Below are 16,467 nucleotides of genomic sequence, written 5' to 3' on the forward strand. Positions count from 1 at the left end.
ATATTACAATCTCTACAAATCCTCATACTAATAAACAACTATATATTGAAATACTTCGATGAAAACAGAAGGGGTTCATATTAAGTGTTGGGGATGTTAAATCCCCAGAACGTACTTGGTAAATGGCCTAATTTTGTAATTTTATTTTGAAAATTTGAATTTCCTTGTTTTCGCGCCAAAAGTGCTCTTTTCACTTTCGAGTCGTATTTCCCACTTATAAAATATCTTAAACGCTATTGGTCAGTTGTATCTTTTAGTGTGCTATTTTGTAATTCTGCCCAAGGAAAATTTATTGGTGTATATGTACGTTTGGTTTTTTCCCCTTATGATTGCTGTGCTTCTGGCTGCTACGGAATATATTTTCCCCGCTTCCAACTTGGACTTCTTACTCTAGTTAGCTTGGGTCTGGGACGCGTCAGAATAGCTAGCTTATCGATCTCTAGTCACAAGTCTTTGTTCCGTTCGCTGACTAGTGAATTCGAAACGCTTCAGATATAACATTAGGTTAAAAGTTATTTATTTCAGTAAATACATTCTATATTATTAGCTTTACTAAATTTTGACTCTCGAAAAAAAAATTTACCAAAGAAAACAGCCATGTGAAAGTCAATTAGAAACTATGTATAATTAAATTTTGTCCAATGGAATCTGGGAAAAGAAATGACAGTATGAAATCAGTTTTATACAATATCTTTCGTTAGTTTGCATAAACGTAAACTTTTATGAAGTCCGTGAATATTCAATTTAACGAACCACATGCACGATATCTTTTCTTGCACCATCTACCTACTTTCTATACTTTAAGATGTTATAGTTACACGTTTTATTCATGTAAAATAAACCTAGAATCGGGGTAATAATTATTAGACATTAGTGATGTGTAATTCCCAGTACCTTTTGTTAAGTTGCTTAATGACTACTAAAAAGGGCAATGGTAATATAATTGACAGTCTTATTGTCCAACTTTTTCTTGATTTTCTAGGAAATAAGAGATTTATGGAGTTTTAGGTTAAATAAGCGAAACGTTAGATTCACAGAAAACGATTGTATTCAATTCCTAACCTTGTTTCATATTCATCAAACGTTTAACCAACAAAATGTTTGTTCAAACCGATTGTATCACAAGTTTATATGAAAAGGCGGGAGTCATTGCTTGACTGAACTTATCTATCTAGGTCATAAATCTTTTTCATAATTTGTGGACGTATTATCCAGTATTTTGTTTATCAAAACATGATGTAAACAGAGAAACAAAGATACCGTAACTTTAGAATTCACACCGTATAATGATAGAAATCTAGTCAATAGAACTCAGTCAAAACAAAAGATCTATCCAACGTGATAATGGTTGTATTTAGTGGTCATTTGGTGTAAATATCTCAGTCCTACAGTAGGGTGATCGGGAACAAAGTAATTCATTATTAATGTATCTGTCTGTAAAGCTGGGTGATCCCGGTTAGAGTCTTATCAGAAGTACTAACTACATCAAGATTACTAATATTGTATAGGACGAGTGCTAACTACCATATAACCTATGTTCACAAGATCCTGTAGATCGCCTCCAAACCATCGAACGTTAAACATACAGTCCCAAAAATCTAATCACAGACTAGTCACTGTGTTCATTTAATCAGATCACCTTTGATGATTACTGATTGTTAATCGCATGAAGTAATGATATAAATAACAGTTGTGGTTTGTATATTTAACATTTAAGCTATTAAGTTTCGAGGAAAGATAAGGACATTAATAAAAAGTAGCAATTTATAAGTAAATTGACGAGAAAATCATTTACGATCAATAGAATACACTTTTTGTTCAACCAGGGTACTGGATTTATCATAGACCACTTTTGGATAATGATTTATTTGTAACCATGTGAAAAACTATTTTTTCTTTATGTGGACGCGGCATTGAAAAATATCATAAAATGATCAACATTTTTATATCAACTAAATGTCTTATCCAAGTTTTCGGTAAAACGAATCATATTATGATTAGTTGGATCTACATTGTCTAATAATCTAATCAGATACTGTTATATCCCGTGGAGAATTATGAATGGTAACTTTGAGGACTATTTATGGACCAATGTGATATGTATATTTCCTATTGTATAATTGTTAAGTAACTAAACTATTCATATTCATGTTCCTTTTATTATAAGCTTTAATTTGGCCTATAGACTATTATTATACGATTTACCATTCTTGAGTTATCCCTAGTCCATTAATTACTGTTCCCCCTATTCACAGCCACATTTGGCTAAATCTTGTACAAATGTTAATTTCTATTTTATGGTGCGATGTGGTCTGTCTGTTTGGTATATAAACTCAGTATGTTTGAGAATAATGATTCATATTGCAGAGGCTGTTATTGGTGTTCTGAACTTAACTGGCTGGGCTAGGCGGATAGCAGGACCGATAAGTGCTCTAGACTGCTCGCACGGGTTTTGTGTATCATTGCTCCGATCGATAATTCGCTCCTCTCTGATTTGCGGGGATCAGCACGTTCATCTATCAAACAGGACACGCACGCACTCAATCGATATAACAGATACAATCATAACAATTTGTAAAATGTTTCCCTTTATCTTTCAAAGTTTACAGTCTTGTTTCAAGCTTCACAACATTCTAAAGCAATAATGAAAGCTATTTTATTCATTGTTTAGATACTGGACAATAATTTCAAGATGAAGTCATATGTACTGTGAACATGATAGCTAACGAGTTTGTCGACAGAAAATACTAGGTCTTTTAAGAGAAGTAATAGTTATTATTCCATTTTTTGTGACAAATATCTCCTACTAAACAAAACCAATGAGTATTCAAAGTCAGTCAGTTAGATACACCGTTCTATGTTAATAAATACGCCAACCAAGAAGCCTAGCAGTCGGGAGATTAGTAAAGTTTAGTTTGTATCTCTTCAGATAACATGAAGTACTAACTTCCTGATGACTAGTGATAGATATAAAACCATGAGGTGAAATATTTTCAAGTATAGTTTTCAAGTCCCAGGACAGAGTTGGATGGAGAATACTGGTGGGCGGCCTATGCTCCTCCACGAGGGGTAGCAGGCATAAGTAAGTAAAGTAAGTAATAGTTTTCAAGTAATTGATAAGATACTCGTTGAACATAAGGGAATCTTTCTAATCTGATTCATATTTATTTTTAATATCGAATCTTATGAACATAACCAATACGTCAGACCAATTTTTCGTAAGCCAGTCATTTCAAGGCATCACAACTTGATTTAAACATTAACTCTTATCAATTGATATTTAAAGAGCAACCACCTCGTTTTAATATCAAACTTTCCAGTAGTGCAAGATCAACAAAAAGAAAAAAACCAAAACAATGAGTTGGAATTTTTTAATTCACATTCCTGACTTTAGTCAATTAGCAATATTGTTCAACTATTGTTTATTAACATTTTCCATACTACTAGACTATATCAGTCATGGCTTTTTGTGAAAAATTCTAGAATTCTTCTTAGTGTTAAACAATGAAGACTACTTTTGGGGACAATATTACACTAAACTGGAAATCTGTAAGGTTCGTACTTTTTTATTCTGTGAATTATAAGCCTTCATTTCATATATAAAATATCATCACATTCTCTCCTACTTCAGGTTACTGTAATCGAAATGTGACTCATGTATTCCATTTTTACTACTCATATGTCCTGATTTGAAATTTATTGTTTTCTCCCCATTCCTAGTACATTGTGGTCATGTTATTCATCCATTTCTCCACTTAACTTTTCCCATGTGAATCCGTAATATTTCGAATATACAGTTCCAGATAAGTTGCCAACTAATGGGGTCGAAGGTCAGTGTTATGATGGTTACTTGTCTCTAATCTCAGGGCCGTATACTAGATCAAGACAACTCTCTGTCTAACTGGATATTAGGCACAGATTAGTGGGCAAATAAATCATGGTCGTAAAAATTAGCCACTAGTAAACACAAAACTATTTGGAATTACATTCATTTGGTATTGTTTGCTTGCGTCTTCCTATTGTTGTTTAGGACCGCAATTGATCAGTCTTTTATGGTATATGTACATCCTATGCGAACTCACTCGATATTGCCTCAAGTCACAAGCTTAATAAGCTGACGAGTCTCAAATCGGATTCCACTGCTAGCCACCATCCATCTTTGCTTATATTTAGAACTAGTTAATAATGTAGGCTACGTTTAAACTAAGACTCTCCAAACATCCAAAAGCAAAATCAAATATTATTGAAACGATCGTTCAATCTGTTTAAATAAATTTTTAAGAAATATCTTGTGAGAATTGTATTAGTGTTCTGTACCTTATGTTATGTACTGACGAAAGTTTCAATGTCGTTCATAAGGACGATGAAAGCTCCACGACCAAATCATCCAGCTTAGAGAACAAAACTCTATCAAAATGTCATGACAATTACATTCATCTACTTTTTATTTATAAATGTGGGACTCGGGTTTTAGTTTTCATGACTATATTATTAGAGATAGGATGTGTGTTCCTTCATTTGTTGCAAATTTACTCTTTAGTGATCAATGTGTTTACAAAATTTAGCAATTTTGTTTCTATTCATTTAACGAACGAATGCTATATATGATCTTTAAAGTTCATATTATTGACATTTTTCATCCAGTAAATTGGAATACGTTACAGCATCAGGTTTATTGAAGACATATATAGTTAGCTTTATATGTTTGAAATGAAATCCCTAATGTAAATTATATTGTTACACAAAACAGTGTTCCATTCAATATTATTGTAAATATCAGATATTAGACTTATATTGGACTTTGAAAAATTAATGATTATTTTTACACTGTATCACGAGGCAGGCCCTAACCTGGAATCAATAAGGGAAGCGGAAAAGAAGAAGGCCAAAGAACATATTACGCCGGGAAATAGAAGCAGATATGAAAAGGGTGAATGTCAACTGGAAAGAACTGAAAAGGATTACCCAGGACAGAGTTGGATGGAGAATACTGATGTGCGGCCTATACTCCTCCATGAGGGGTAACAGGAGTATGTAAGTAAGTAAGTATTATTAAATTTATTCATTAACCAAATGAAGAATATCCATGACGTCATACTTCTTTAAAAGTATAATGAAATTTCTAAACAGTTCATTATAATTAACAATCCAAAATAATTAGTCTGATATTAGATTCAGTTTATAGATAGATTATGGAGAAATAAATTAATTATCCATCAACTGGAAAAAGGTAAAATTAGATCATTAGAATTATTTAAGTAGTATATCAATGAAAGACTATAAATATTTTGATTCCAACATATCTTTAATTAAATGTAGACTAAACTCATGTATGTATCTGCCATAAGATAAGACCACTTCATGAATAGGCTAAGTTTATCTCATAGAAACAAAATTCGTTGTTTAATGTTATGATTGAAAGATCAATGTCATTTATTCATTTAAATGTATTAAGGTAAATTGAAAACTTAGAAAGTTTCTATAATAACGAGTAAAACATTCACTCCATTTACTCTATACATATACTAGAAAGACGTCTTTGATATAGTGGATAATTAAAGTATTATTATTTTTATAGTTCAAATCATCAGTCAATTGAAGATAGACCACCATGCAAAACCTGGAAGCACTGAACGGCCATTCCGTCCTATTATGGGACTTCCTCAGCAGTGAGCATCCACGATCCCGCACCCACGAGATTCGACTCTAGGACCTACCAGTCTCGCGCCAGAGCACTTAACTGATAGACCACTGAGCTATTCGGCATCCAACGGTGTTAATGTCTAACTTCAACCAATCCACGAAGTTTGAGCAACCGTCCTGGGTTCGAATCTTGGCAGGCGAGATCGTGGATGCGCACTGCTGAGGAGTCACACAATAGGACGAAACGGCCGTCCAGTGCTTTCAGGTTTTTCATAGTGGTCTAGCTTCAATTGACTCATGATTTCAACTATGAAAATACTGAAATCTCCACAAAAAGCCCATCCTGAAAATATTAATACCCAGAATGTAACGGGATTGATAATTATTTTATGAAACAAGTTCGCGAATCATGACTAAATGAACTTCAGATACAAGATAATCAGTGGTTGACTGACTATGTTAATAAATATTTGTGAATATAAGATATTATTTATGAATATGTAAAATGTACAGCTTAAATAGTGCCTTGATATGTTAGTTGTTAGATAACAAATGGTGGACCAAATGTAGCATAGTAACCAACGCTCTTCCAATTCCATTATAATCAATAGTGTATTTTATTTTTTGTGTCTTAGTTGACTACTGAAATTTATTCATTTACTAAACATGCAGTTCCTATGTATTTAAATTGTTTATCTCCCTGGTATCTTGACTGTCGGTTATCATATTTCACTTTATCAAACATTTTGATAAAGATTTTGGACTACATTGAGTAAATGAAATAACCTTGATCAGAGCATTCAAACAAATGATTATTAATATCTCATTTATGACTATTTCATAGATACATTTATAAAGTATAACAGAGTAATCATGACTAGTGAAGTTTGGTTATGCAAGGAGTGCGACATTTGACCACAAATATCAAATAATCATGTCAGCGTCATTACATCGACTGACTGTAGTTGTAAATATTAAAAACAGAAAAATGATTTCATAGATCCACAATACCACACATACTAAAAATTCTAAAGATTTTAAGTTGAATGTTATGCGTATCCGTTTATATTCACTTATAAAGAGTAGGAAACTAAAACGAAATGGCTGTTCATTGGCCCCTTGATTTTGCATAGTGATCTAATGTATGTACGTTAATGAAAATATAGTCTCTACTAAAGTTAGATATGTTGGAATAGAAATCTCTCGAATGAAAATAATATATTCTCAACAAATATTCATCGGGAACAAACTATATACTGCGATTTATTCTCTTCATAATACCTATTCTAGTATTTTATAAAACGTTTATTACTTAGAACATCCTTTATTCTGTTCCAAGGACATAATTTAAATTACCTTCAGTCAGCTGGATTGAAAACTTTCATTAGTCACGATTGATTGATCACTGGGTGGTGATCAATGTCATGTGTGTCAAGTCCTTCCTAGTGTTTATCGAATGCTATCGATCGAGTTGCAATATGGCCACTAGTCTAGGTGGCTCGACACTGCGTGCACTATGTTGAGATAAGATGGTGGTTAGAGGCGGTCAACAGGAAACCCTGGACCTGGGTTTCGTGCTACTTGGTAGTACCAGTTCCCTCAAGATTACAGGTATACCTTGCTGATGAGTGCCAAGTAGCACAAAACCCGGGTCCAGGGTTTCTTGTTGACCACCTCCAACCACCATCTTACTTTCATTAGTGCTATTTAAAGATATCTATTTGGCATAGAGCGTCCTATTGATATATTGAAATATTTGAAATTTATTGATAGTTAAATCCTGATTTTGTAACACTTACTAGCATCTCATACTGGATTTATGTATCCAAGAAGAAACGGTGATAAGTCTTCTTTTATCATGGTATCTTTGTCATTATTATATCAACCCTTATTACCATATTAATTACATAATTTTCAGTCTACTTTAATCAATAATTCTATTCTTTTTACTAAATGATTACAACTTATATAATTCCAGAATATCATTATGCTATTTCATTAACAATCTCATTGTGTAACCAACTTAATTTTAGCTTCATGACGTTTTTTACTATCTGTAACATTCTATAGTTTTCTTTTCGACATTGGGTTCATTTGTAACATTTTCTTCAGTTTCATTTAAATCTTCGTCATGTTATTTATGGGTACACATTACCTTAAACCAGTATCTCTGTCCAATTAAGTTAACGCTTTTATATATTTTGATTCGAAATAAAATGAATTCGTGCTATTCCATTCAATAATAGATATGTTTTTCGTTATATCCCAATGAGTACGACGATTCGTGACTTAATGTAATTAACTTCTTCAGACTAAGTAAACAACCGAATTAAATTAATACAAGTTAAAATAGTACATAGGAAACAATGTACAATATTCTATCTCTTCCCAAGTTTAAGGTGATATGCTTGATGCTATTACGTGTTCACCTTACTCAGTAAACGGGACGAGGGTCAAAGACACAGTGACGCAATAGGCTATTCTAGTTCGTTATCTTCGGCCCTGCTAACTTGATCAAGAAGACTTGATGAAACGTAGAGAATGTATTCTACAAGCACTCAGAAATACGAGGTCACTAAGCACACAAATCAAGCTTATTTATACAATGATAGAAACGCCCTTGGGAGAGTCACAAAATAGTGTACTAAAGAAATCCGTCAACCAATGACAGTCAAGAAATTCCGAGTGGGAAATGTTAGCTGTAAGTCAACTAAGCGTCTCTTGGCGCGAAAATATAAAATTCAAACTTTCAGAATAAAATTATAAAATTAGGGCGTTTACCAAGTGAGTTCTGTAGATCTAACGTCCCCAACATAAGGAAGTAGTTCTTTTAACATAATTGCGAACATTAGTAAAAACTTTTACAGTCACATTCAACAAAATCTTTCTTGATAAAATATTTTTTAATAGTTAAAGTTTGACACTAACAACGTTGGATTCCGTCTTGGTGGTCTAGAGGTTAAGCATTTGCGCGGGGATTTGAGTTTAGCGAGCGGGGTGGTGGATGCACACTACTGAGGATTCCCATACTACGATTAAACGACCGTCCAGTGCTTCCAGGTTTCCTATGGTGGTCTATCTTTAATCGACTTATGAATTCAACTATTAAACTACTACAATCTCCACAAAACCTCCTTTCCGAAAATATTTTTTATCAAATAGATTTTTTGTATATGCATCGAAACTCATTTACATAATAAACTGTCTGTATTGAATAAGTTATCTTGACTATACCAAGAAAAGGGATATTTTCAAATCCTATGAAAAAAAAGATCATTTATTAGAACTAACTACACAGAACTTCAGTTTCTATCCATAGACCTGGGTTGAATGAAATTCCATATGAAACTGCGGTTCTGTTCAGTTTCGAATATCGTAATTTATAAATAAATTAATATTTCGTAATATCCCAATGAGTAGAAAAATTAGATTTTCTGACTTTTCGTGACTCATTGTAAGCCACTTCTTCAGAGAATAAATAATCAAATTCACATTAATCCAAGTTTAAATAGTACAACGGAACAACGGAAGTCATGATCATCACTTCAGAAGAGGACAAACTTAAAGAACAAAAGACTGTAATCAGCATCTTACAATTTATTAATTTTCCTATGAAGATTATTAGAAGTATATTAAAACAAGACAGTTCAGTAAGTAATAATGATAATGATTCGAATGAAATACTATGGATTGGTACTGCCGTTTTACCTTACCATCATGGCACAACTGTAGAACTCCAAAGGATCTTAAGACAACACAGAATTAAAGTATATTACGAAACAACGAACACACTTCAAAATACTTTAGTTCGATTAAAAGAAAAAATCCCATTCATGCCAACACAGAACCGCGTCTAAAAATTAGGTTGTGTCGATTGTGATGCCTTCTATATTGGAGAGTCATCTCGCGAAATCTTGACTCGTGCCAAAGAACATATCAGGTACACAAAGAAACTTCCTAATAATCCTGTAGAATTAGATAGACTTCAGATTAAGTCGGCAATAGCAGTTCACGCCATTTTCAACAATCATCAAATTGATTTCGAAAATATCAAAATACTACAGAAAGGTTTTTCCAACTACAAAGAAAGAAGAGTAGCTGAAGCTTTCCATATAATGCTTAATCCCACAGCTCTCAATAGAAAGGAAGGCCTTACCATACAGACTACTTGGACCATCTATCCTAGTCACTCAGTCTGATATTATTTACAATTTCACACCATTACATTACAAATCAAACTCTATCCTTTGTAATTATAAAGGTCACACAGTTTTCATTATTAATAGTGCATACATACACACAAAATTACATACATGTCGCTTATGAATCACCTTGACCGAAATGAAATGACGTAACAGTGATTTATTCAGACCTGTTTTTGATTGATCACCTAATATTCTTTGATTGTTCCGTTGTACTATTTAAACTTGGATTAATGTTAATTTGGTTATCTATTCTCTGAAGAAGTGTCCTACACTGAGTCACGAAACGTCAGAAAATCTAATTTTTCTACTCATTGGGATATTACAAATATCAGATGCTCACTAGTGACTGACTCCTTGAGGTATTTCCTGGAGTTCTAGTGAGAAGCAGTAACCGGTGGAGTTCAACCAGGTCTGTTGTGAGATAGGAACTCACTGATGACATTGGTGAATGGTTGCTCAATTTCGTGAATCAGTTGAAGTTAGACATTAACACCGTTGGATGCCAGCTCAGTGGTCTATCGGTTAAGGGCCTCGGCTCGAAACTGGTAGGTCCTGGGTTCGAATCCCGCGGGAGTGGGTTCGTGGATGCGCACTGCTGAGGAGTCCCATAATAGGACGAAACGGCCGTCCAGTGCTTTCAGGTTTTCCATGGTGGTCTAGCTTCAATTGACTCATGATCTCAACTCTATATATTACAAATATATTAATTTATTTATAACAATCTACCCAATGCTCAATTTATTCAAAATTATCAAATTCAAACTTGGTAATGATATCGTAGTTTATATTTCTACATAATAAACTTAAGTCTTGATATTTATTTATATTGAAAAATTCAAAGTATAACTTTGGTATTGTTATTCTATCATATCAATATTGTTATTGTTTATAAAAGCACACTTTCACTATTCATTTGCTTAACTAATCCTTTGATAATATACAAATGTTTGTTAGATCGTTAAGAGTAATCAAAGTCAATGAATGTAGGTCATCTACGTCATGGAAAGTTATCAATTAAAACAAAAATGTAAAGTAGAATATTCTCCAACTTAAAGGCCATTAACAATAAGCAATATGTATATTATACGTATCGCAATGATGAATTCACTAGCACTATTAAAGTACATACTTGTGACTAACTATGGAAGATGATTTTCGGATTCATCGTAAAACTATGCAGCCAGTGGAACTCTCCTATATCATGTATGAAATAAGTGTTACTACTGAGAATGAACAATAGTCCCGTAATATTGCGTATTGATAGGAGTAAGAAATTTAAACTACTGGATACTAAAATAGGAGCCCAAAGTTTAACGCTTTAGGGTACATGGCTGAATCTACTGTGAGGTCGTGAATGCATACTGCCAAAGTGTTCCATACTAGGGGAAAATAGTTTTTTCAGTATTCATTGGTTGTCAGTGGTTATCTAGCCACCTAGTCCATAACACAAAAAATCGTCTTCACTTATCTAGATAAGAGAAATATGTCATTATTCAACTCTAAAGGCGGCAGTACATTTGAATTGGTAAAAAGGAATCCACTGAATTACTATAAAAACCTCTTGATACTTGAAATTAATATGATAATTTAATTATATACGTCAAAAACTGTATTATGACTTACCGACTATTGTTGCAAAAATGAATACACCAATGAGGTAAGACACAATTGTAAATGTGAGCCTAAATTTGAGATGAAAATAGATAGGAATTCAGGAAATCAGTATTCTATTCATTACTGATATATATATACAAATAAAATACATGGGGATATATTTCTTACTAAATTAGGTACGACAGTCTACGAACAAATAAACATGTTGGGGATGTCAAATTCCCAGAACTTACTTGATAAATGGCTTAATTTTGTAATTTTATTTAGAAAATTTGAATTTAGCTGTTTCCGCTCCAAAAGCGCTCTTTTTACCTTCACGTCATATTTCCCACTTGTAAACTATCTTAAACGCTATTGGTCCATTGTTTCTTTGAGTGTGATGCCCGAGGATAATTTGTTGTTGTATATATACGCTTGAGTTTTTCCCCATATGACTCGCTTGTACTCGGCTGATTTAGGAATATATATTCCTCTACTTTGCCTTGAACTTCTTCATCTAGTTAGAGGGGCCTGAGACAACAGATTAGATTAGCTTATCGTGTGATTGGCCTTTCGTTCGTTACCGCGAAATGGACTTAGTTCAAGCATATCAAAACAGTAGGTTCAAGTAGCTTTTAAATTGTAGATATATTATTAACCTTATAAATGACCACCAGATACAGGTAGCCAAATGAAATGTAAAAGCGAAACGAAACAATAAACAACATATGGAAGCATAGTTTCTAAAATTACACTGTGAAAAAAATAGTAATACCTTAATGTATACAAGCTTCAGAGTCATGGTACAAGAAAACATTTTAGTGTTTGGTTGACAGTTGACATGCATAGAGGCAAAATCTTAAATATTCCCTTAATTTGGTTAAATATTGAAATAACTTCATTAGTTTTGACAGTTAATTTCTATGTAATATATATGTGCCTGTAACCATGCTTTCTATATCATGTCATAAAAGGATTATAAAACAGAATAGATTATTCTTGACAATGAACAAAAGTGAATTCATCATATATTAAAACTAACCATCCTGTTTTACGAAATACTAAACCTGAAAATGAGCGAACAGTTAATTTTTGGTTTTTTGTTGTTGTTGTTGTGAAGATTAATGAAAAATCTCTGAAAAAATTCCCACCATATTAAAACACAACTATATGAACGAAGAATATTCTTTTCATAGTTCAAAGCGTGATTCAGTTGAAGCTAGACCACCATGGAAAACCTGGAAGCACTAGACGGCCGTTTCATCTTATTGTGGGACTCCTCAGAAATGCGCATCCACGATCCCGCCTCGCGAGATTCGAACCCAGGACCTACCAGTCTTACGCCAGAGCACTTAACCGATAGACCACTGAGTCGGCATCCCATGGTGTTTATGTCTAATTTCGATAATGCAATGAGAAGACGATGTTTATCAGAATTATGTGATATATTTGCGCAATACATTTTGAACAATCTGATCACACATATACTTGTTAAGACATCTTTATAAGACATTTTTTATATGGCTGCAGAACCAAATGAATTCCAATAGTCGAATAAGATCACGGGATAGACAAACATCTTCCTCCATCGCGAATCATTTGGTTGAAACTGGTCATAAGGTCGACATCAAGTCAGTGTTTGTAGTGTTGTACAAAAGCCTTCAAGGACGTATACTAAAGTTTATTGAAGCCTTGGCTGTACGGAAATTGAAACTCCTTTTATGTGTTCAAAAACAATTTGTTCTTACCCTTAACCTACCCTGGTAATGCTGATTTATTATCCAGAGTAATCATCACATTGTTTTTGTGTACTTTATTTATTTCCTTTCTTTGTTACGACTTACCTGTCTAGTTGACCTTTTAGTTTTCATATAAAAATGTCTTAACAAGTATATGTGTGATCAGATTGTTCGAAATGTATTGCGCTAATATATCACATAATTCTGATTAACTTCTTCTTCGCATTGCATTATCGAAATTTACCAAAGGGACTAATTGTTTTAAAGTTTATGTCTAACTCCAACCAATCCACGAAGTTGAGCAATCGTTCATCAATTGTCTTCAGTGAGTTTCTATCTCACAACAGACGTGGTTTCAACTCCACTGGTCACTGCTTCTCACTAGAACTCCAGGACATATCTCTTGAAGTCAGTCAATAGTGAGCATATGATTATTATTCTGATAATATTCTTTTCAATAATTTCTCATCGGGTTCTACAATTATAAATTAATAATACACAAAAGAAGATTGGCCAAGTTTAAGGCAGAGTACATCATTAGAAAAATTGTAACATCTGAATCAATGAGTGTTTGTAAGATAAAATAAAATTGAATCATTAATGTTGAGATGATTAGTATGAAGTGTTAACTAGAATCAGTTTATAAGGGAAATGAAATAGTGAGATGATTGATCAGAATAAAGACAGTTGACATGGGATTACAAATCAGAAATTACGTAATATGTAGAATAATATGAATGAGGTCAGATATAGTAGATAGGGTTGGATGCTGAATAAATTTCTCTAAAAAGTTGGCAAGTGTAATAATAATAATGGTATGATGTGTAGATAAAATAAGTTCAGGATATCAAAATGAACATTAATCAGATTAATGTCACCATATTATAAAATTGATTGTTAACAAGTTGACCCTGAAGTTGGCCAGGGTAAAAGGAGCGGCTGAACATATTTCTTTTGGATGCGCAACTCTGGCTTTGCATCTACACATCTTACCAGTCATTATTATTATTCTTATCACACTTGCTAACCTTTTAGAGAAATTTATTCAGCATCCAACCCTATCTACTATATCTGACCTCATTCATATTATTCTACATATTACGTAATTTCTGATTTGTAGTCTCACTCACTCCATGTCAACTGTCTTTATCCTGATCATTCATCTCACAATTTCATTTCACTTATAAACTGATCCCAGTTAACACTTCATATTAATCATCCCAACACTAACGATTCGATCTTATTTTATATGACAAACACTCCTTGATTCACATATTACAGTTTCTTAAATGATGTACTCTGCCAATTTTTTTTATGGATTATTAATTTGGATTTATGATTGTAGAACCTGATGAGGAATTATTGAAAAGAATATTCTTCGTTCATATAATTGTGTATATCTGAAAAAGGCAATTAATGTGGAACAACCATAAGAGATATTTATTTGTTAAAGTGTAAATATTTTTAAGTTGAATGTAAGAATGTTTTTAAGCAAAATGTGAGAGGATAGAGACATAAATTAGTACATAAATTAGTAGTTGGATGCCGGCTCAGTGGTCTATCGGTTAAGTGCTCTGGCACGAGACCAGTAGGTCCTGGGTTCGAATCTCGAGAGGCGGGATCGTGGATTCGCACTGCTGAGGAGTCCCATGATAGGACGAAACGGCCGTCTAGCGCTTCCAAGTTTTCCATGGTTGTCTATCTTCAATTGACTCATGATTTCAACTATGAAAATACTAAAAACTCCACAAAACCCCTTCTGATTAGAAACAGTTATTTAGAAATAAGATATTAATGTTATAATTATGTAACTCTTAAAATGAAATTGACTAAGTTCAGATGAGATAAGAAATAAGGATTGATAATCAGTGCCAATGAGGAAAATCTCTTAACCACATCAAAAGAAAATCGAGAGCTAAGTAATTTTGGATGCATAAATTTGGTTCAGAAAGCCATAGCTAAATCAACGTTCTTTATTTATTCATTATCTTGAATAACTTTGAGATATCAAAATTATGACTACTGTCACGTAGACGGTGGGCAGTCATACTGTCGAAATAGTGCTTTCCTCTTAGTCTAGGCTTTTGTGGAATATGTTCAGAGACGTAAACATTAACCCTTTTTGCTTTTCTTCCAATGTATGTGCTTTGAGATGCACATATAAACTAGTAGACATAATTGGAACAAAATAGCTTCTTAATTTTCAATGGCTGTCTAACCAACGTAAGACGTGTTACAGACTATGGAAAACTTCAACACATGTGTTGGAAATACGCGATTATTTTGTTTAGTAGTCATACAAAATGAATTTCTTGCTTCAAATGAAAGTGATTGTCGTGTTTCATAGAAAACAAAAATTAGTTCAGACTACCGTAGATGGAAAGTTTGAAAATTACTTCGATAAACGCAAATTATTCTACAAGACTACTTAGCCAGGTGAAATGTCAAAGCGAAATACATCATTTGTACTCCTAACATTCTCAGTTTCTTTGAAGGTTTTTCATGGTTGAACGCTTAAAAACATGATTCTCAAATTAAGAACATACATACTTTTATTTCAATAACTCATATGTACTGCATAGCAGATAATAAAGTATTGTATTTTATTATTACTCCTTAATACTGTACGGTGATGAATTCTGCTGACATTAAATGTTTTATAAAATAACTACAAACAATATCAATATTTTGAAGCAATCAGAGAAAAACAAGAAAGCGTCTAACAGTTTTTTCTGTTTGAGTCTGGAAATTTCACTGTTGATCACCCATGATACCATACTGGATTAAATCAATCATCTTTAAGTCAATTGGTGAACATGAAATCATTGATCCAAAGACTCTTAAATACCTTTTTCCTGTTTTTGATTACAGTGACTTCTTCATGCAATATCATAAATACTCACTGCTGTTTTAATCTATTCAACAAACCACTTATCATCAATAGAACATGAAGAAATCTATCTGGCAAACCAGTTATGCAAAGCACATATTTTAGAAACTTTCTTATGTTTGATGAAAACATGCAAATAAACAAATTAACCTGATTTTATCAAAACTGACTTTTCGTTTTAAAAAAAATAGGAACATGAATAATAGGTACTGAAAAATTTTATCTAAGTTAGAAGTAACTCAGGATGATCATATTTCCACCTCCCAAACGATAGAAACTGATAAACACTTCAAATTCACTTAGTATTGTTTGTTTGAATCTTCCCATTGATGTTTAAGACTGCAACTGGTTAGTCTGGTCAGTCAGCCACTTGCACAAGCAAGTGACTATCAGGACT

At 33.0% G+C, this 16,467-nt stretch overlaps 1 non-coding gene across 1 annotated transcript; it reads left to right on the forward strand.

Annotated features, from left to right (window-relative positions):
* Nucleotides 1–10,353: 10,353 nt before the first annotated feature.
* Nucleotides 10,354–10,425, forward strand: Smp_tRNA_01029_Pseudo_CGA.1.1. The gene has a single exon. It is a non-coding gene (tRNA).
* The last annotated feature ends 6,042 nt before the right edge of the window (nucleotides 10,426–16,467 follow it).

Source organism: Schistosoma mansoni, chromosome 4, assembly GCF_000237925.1.
Source record: "Schistosoma mansoni strain Puerto Rico chromosome 4, complete genome".
NCBI lineage: Eukaryota > Metazoa > Platyhelminthes > Trematoda > Strigeidida > Schistosomatidae > Schistosoma > Schistosoma mansoni.